The sequence below is a fragment of the Echinops telfairi genome, unplaced genomic scaffold (assembly GCF_000313985.2).
Source record: "Echinops telfairi isolate 266 unplaced genomic scaffold, ASM31398v2 ScPeMD7_8;HRSCAF=38, whole genome shotgun sequence".
NCBI lineage: Eukaryota > Metazoa > Chordata > Mammalia > Afrosoricida > Tenrecidae > Echinops > Echinops telfairi.
The window spans coordinates 277408-283158 of NW_022103905.1; the positions used below are offsets into that span (position 1 = coordinate 277408).

The 5751-nt window shown below is 46.0% G+C and overlaps 1 pseudogene; it reads right to left on the reverse strand.

Moving 5' to 3' along the window:
• Nucleotides 1–4933: 4933 nt before the first annotated feature.
• On the reverse strand, nucleotides 4934–5385 carry LOC101663533 (annotated as a pseudogene).
• Nucleotides 5386–5751: the final 366 nt, after the last annotated feature.

Consider the following 5751-nt stretch of genomic DNA (forward strand, 5'->3'; position numbering starts at 1 on the left):
GTTCCGACTCACAGCAGCCCTACTGCCCACAGAGTGCAGCCCTGTTTGGTTCTGTGCTGTCCTTGTAATTGTTGATACCTTTGAGCCCACTGTTGCAGCCCCGGCATCAGTCCACCTCCTGAGGGTCTTCCTCTTGCTGCTGCCCCACTAGAATCATGGTGTCCATTTCCAGGGACTTGTCTCTGCTTATAACGTGTCCAAAGTTCGTGGCACAGAGTCTTCCCCTCCTTGCTCTTAAGGAGCATTCTGGCTGTCATTCATCCAAGACAGACTTGCTTCTTCTGTAGGCAGTCCATGGCACTTTCAAAATGCTTCCCCATCGCCAGAGTTCAAATACCCTGACTCTTCTTCAGTCTTCCTGCCGACGCCCACTGTCCCATGGGCACGAGGCAACTGGAAATACCATGGCTTGGTCAAGCGCACCTTAGTCCTTTTAAACAAAATCATTGAAAGATCATTTTACTGGAGACTCTTACAGCTCTTGTAGCAATCCATACATCACTTGTATCAAGCACAGTTGTACATATGTTATCGTCATGATTTTCTAGACATTTACTTTCTATTCAGCCCTCGGTGTCTCAGCTCCTCTCTTTTCCCTCCCTCCCCTCCCCATTTTCGTGACCCCTTCATAAATTATAAATTATTATTATTTTCATATCTTACACCGATCACTACCTCCCTTCCCCTGTGGTTTCTGTTGTTTGTCCGCCTGGAGGGGTGTGTTGGCTATGTGTCAATCACTGCGGTTGGTTCCCCCTTCCTCCCCTTCTCGTCCCACCTGCCCCCTACCCTTTTGGTATCTCTACTCCCATTCCTGTTCCGGATTATATGTGTTGTGAGCTCTGATCTCTTATCTATACCTGTGCACATGCTCCAGTCTAGCCTGCAGTTAAAGTCAGTCCTGGGGTCATGATAGTGGGGGGTGAGGAAGCCTCAAGGAACCAAAGGAATATTGTGTGTTTCCTCGTGCTATACTGCGCCCTGATTGACTCATCTCTTCCTTGTGACCCTTCTGTGAGGGCATGTCCCATTGTCTACAGATGGGTTTGGGGTCTCTGCTCTGACCCCCCTTCGTTCTCAACAATATGTTGTTTTGTGTTTTGGGTCTTCTGATGCCTGTTACCCGGTCCTATTGACACCTCATGATCACACAGGCTTAACACCTGAGTCCTTAAAGTGACATTCTTGCTCTTCGACACTTTAAAGAAGTTGTGTGCAGTAGAGCTTCAGCAGCACAATGCCACATGTATTTTACTTGTATGTGATAGTAGTGTTATTATTCAATACTTTCCACATTCTCTTGGTCCCCTTTCTTTGGAATGGGAACAAATATGGATCTCTTCCATTCAGTTAGCCTTTTTAATTTTTAATTGGCATAGAAGAGTGAGTGCTTCCAGTGCCTTTTTAGCTTGTTCAGACATTTCCACTGGCATTCTGTCAATTGAAAATATCATGGCTTAGGTCAGGCACACCTTAATCTTCCAAGTGACGCCCTTATTTTCAACACTTTAGAGATTTAACCAATACAATGTGTCATAATAATGATGACAATAAACGGATTTGATGCACTTTAAAGCCTGGATATGGTCTGTTTATGAATCAAATGCCATTTGGAAGTGCAATGTCATTGTAGTGTACATTCTTCAAAAACAGAATGGTCTAGAGCAGAGCCCAGACTGGAAGGGGTTGATCACACAGGGCAGGGGAGAGTAGAGCAGAGCACATCAACATCAGCCCAGTTTCCCACTGTTTGGCTCCTTTCCGCAGGCTTAGCTCACATGCCAGCATGCCCCCGTTTGGGAGGCGCGTGTTTCAGTTCCTCTCTCCTCTCATCAGACAGCCATGTCTTAGGTGTCCAATAAAATGTGCAGAGATCAGAGAGGGAAAGGGGGCAAGACAAGGGGAATAAATAATAAGAGATGTTTTAAAAGAGAGAATAAAAGTAGAAGGCCCCTGCCTGCAACAGACATTACCTGCTGCCCCTGCTCAGAGGGTGCAGATAAACCAGCACCGGAGAACGGCCTCCTTTGCCCACTAAGATTGCTTACCAGAGTTCTGGGGTTCTCAGATTCTTCAAAGACCAGGCTTCATGGTATGCCTGTAAGCCCACACCCGCTCTCGTCAAGTGGATTCCATTCTACAGCGACTCCCAAGGACAGGGTAGAACTGTCCCACTGGGTTTCGAAGGCTATCCGTATTCACAGGAGCAGGCTGCCATATCGTACTCCCACAGAGTGGCTGGTGAGTCTGAACCACTGACCTTCCGGGTGGCAGCTGGGTGCTCTAACCACTGTGCAGCCTGGGCTCCCTTTATTTCTGTTAGTGGATATTATGCCCACTGGCAGCTCAGGCAGCGGTGAGGGGAGGATGATCAGAGAATACAGCCGTGCAGGAAGTGACCTACAGAATGGCCAGATCTCTTACCAGTGTGGCATTTAACAATGCACAAAGCACACCCACGGTAAGTGTTTCATTGCTTGCTGTTGGTCTGGCTAGGTGCTGTTGAGTTGGTTCAACTCATAATGACCTATAGATGAGAGGGTACCCCCCCCAAAAAAATGAAAAAAATATTTTTCATAGCTATATATTTATTTATTTTTTTTACAAAACAACCTTATCACCTTCAAAGTACTCTCTATGATACTTAATACATTTGTCAAATCTGTGATTCCATTCTGGGAAACATTTTTCAAACTCATCTGGATGGCTGAGAGCACCTCCCTCATTTTTTTCTTCATCTCTTCCATGTTGCCAAATTGCTGTCCTCTCATATCCCTCTGTATTCTCGGAAACAAAAAGAAGTCATGTGGAGTGAGATCAGGTGAGTAAGTGCGTGGGGCAAGAGAGGCATGTTGCCTTTTGCCAAAAACTGGCGCACTGAGAGCACTGTGTGAGCAGGTGCATTGTCATGGTTGCAAAACCAGTCCCCATCTGCCACAACTCAGGCCTTTTCTGTCACACACTGTGATGCAATCTTTTCAGAACTCCTAAATAGAAAGCTTGATTAACAGTCTTATCTGGTGGAACACACTCCAAATGTACTGAGTTGACATTTTCATTTGTTCAGGAAGTTGATGGGCGTCCACAACGAGGTTTGTCATTGTATTAAACTGGGTTGACTAGAGAAACAAATGGAGACACTCATGTGTTTAAGAGAGTTTTCTACCCAAGAGTAATTCGGCATCAGGCACACCTTAGTCCTCAAAGTAGCATCCTTCCTTCAACACTTTTTAAAAATTGTTTTATTAGAGGCTCATACAACGCTTATCACAATCCATACATAGATCAATTGTGCAAGGCACATTTGTACATTCATTGCCCTCATCATTCTCAAAACATTTGCTCTCCACTTAAGCCCCTGGCATCAGGTCCTCATTTTTTCCCCTCCTTCCCCGCTTCCTCCTCCCTCATGAACCCCTGATAATTTATAAATTATTATTTTGTCATATCTTGCCCTGTCTGACATCTCCCTTTACCCACTTTTCTGTTGTCCATCCCCCAGGGAGGGGGTCACATATCATGGAGGTGAGCACGCAATGATATGATTTTTTTTGTTCTTGGATGCCTGATAACTGATCCTTTCAGCACCTCGTGATCACACAGGCCAGTGTGCGTCTTCCATGTGGGCTTTGTTGCTTCTGAGCTAGGTGGCCGCTTGTTTACCTTCAAGCCTTTAAGACCCCAGATGCTGTATCTTTTGATAGCCGGCTTATGCCCCTTCTTGTTCAGTGGCATTGCTCTCAACCAATCCTTGTTCCTATGGAAACTGAAATCACTTCATGAGCTCCAGCTCACAACCACTAGAAAGGAAAACATTTCAGGGGTGGAGGGAAAACTATCCTGAATCGCAGCTAGACCAAGTTCCTAAAATAAAAAAGGCCTATTCACACCAAGTGATAGGCAATGACTCGAGGGATCCATGTATCACACAGATTAATCGTTCTTGGATGCCCAAGCCGCAGAGCAGCAGTTGGGTCTTTACATATACACAAGTGGAGCCCGGGTGGTGTAGTGGTTGTGCATTTGGGCTGCTAATTGCAAGGTCAGCAGGTCAAGACCACTAGCTACTTCTTGGGAGAAAAACAAGGCTTTCTACTCCCATAAATAGACACAAGTATCTCCATCAACTGTATTGTCACCCTTACATGCAGATACACCTAAGCAATTAAAAACATAAGAGAAATAAAATCTCTTAGCTACGGATGAACTGAGAATCCACATACAAACCAAAGGCATGAAGGAGAAAAAGAGAGGCCGAAAGGACGAGGGTTAAGGGGGTGGGAAGATGTCGGGTGGGAACAAAGCCCGTATGCTTTCTCTGTACCGATCGCTCCAGTCCATGTGCTGCTGACCAGCCACACTTAGACCTCAAGATAGAGGAGATGCGGGCAGAGCTTAGTCTGGCAGGTCCTCACGTTCCCCGAACATGCAGGTGGGTCCTCCAGAACAGAATGATACAGAAATTAACAGCTTATTTTGGGGGGCTTGCTTTTCTTAACTGTTATACGTTTAAAAGGATTTCACTGAAAAACAGTCTCCTACAGGTGAGGGGAGCTGGTTTTCCTCAGCCAAAGGCACACCAGAGACACCACCCCTTCTTTGCCAAATCCAAATCAGGGCAGCGAGCTTTCAGTCTCCCACCTAGGTTAAGCCTGGAGAACTGGCTTCTCTCTTGCACGTGCGCGCGCGCGCGCGTGCACATGCACACTTCTCTGCTAGGAGGCAATGCTGGCATAGAAGTAACAGTATTTCTAGTTTTTTGTTCCAAGTCTGGACACCACACAACACTGCTGTCTCAGGAACACCTGTGCACAGGGGAAGGTGAGGCAGGCGCGGGCTCAGAGAAAGCAGTCGATGGAAATCAGAGGGCCTTGCTCGGTCTGTCAGAGCGCCCCTATCTTGATTGACAGAGGCTATCCAAGAATCTATTTCATCAAAGCGCATACTTCTGAGTCCATGCACAAGCTGCTATTCAGTTGTACTTTTCTCTACCTGTTTTGTGGATCCAGGCAACTCCAGGCACTAAAGGGTCCCCTGGATTGAGATCACACGACAGAGAACAACAGAAGGACCAGTGTGCTGTTGAAATCGTGCTGGAGACCACTGCGAGCACAGAATATCACGACACATGCTGCCATGACTGTTACTAGTTTGATGGAAAATTCATGCCGTCAATGCAACTTTAGGTGGTTTAAAGGCATCATGTGTTAGGAAATGAGTTGTCAAGAACAATACTCTACCCTGAGAAGGACTGTCATTTGGCCCCATTATTATAGCTAGCCAATGGAACATAATCTCCCCAATAGGACCTGCTGGACACTGCTGGGGGCAGGGGTGGTCCTGTGCCAGGTCATTCAATGCCTTATGCAGTCTGTTCACAGCCATCATGGGAGGTGGGTGACCATGGCACCCTGGGACAGGCATGAGGTAGTCTTCAATATGGATTACAACTCAATGAAAAGAAACCCAAAATCCTCATAACTGGAACAATAGGTAATATTATGATAAATGGAGAAAAATATTGAAATTTTCAAAGATCATCTTGCTTGGATCCACAACCAATTCTAAGGGAAGCCCCCGTCAGGAAATCAAACCCGGCATAGGTAAATCTGCAGCACAAGACCTTCTTAAAGTGTTGAAGGAGGTTTAGTATTAAGGTAGTAGAAGGACATTGGGCCTCCACTCAAGTACTCCCTCAATGCAAGAATACTTTCTTCTATTAAATTGGCATTCTATAATGCTCACCTTCCC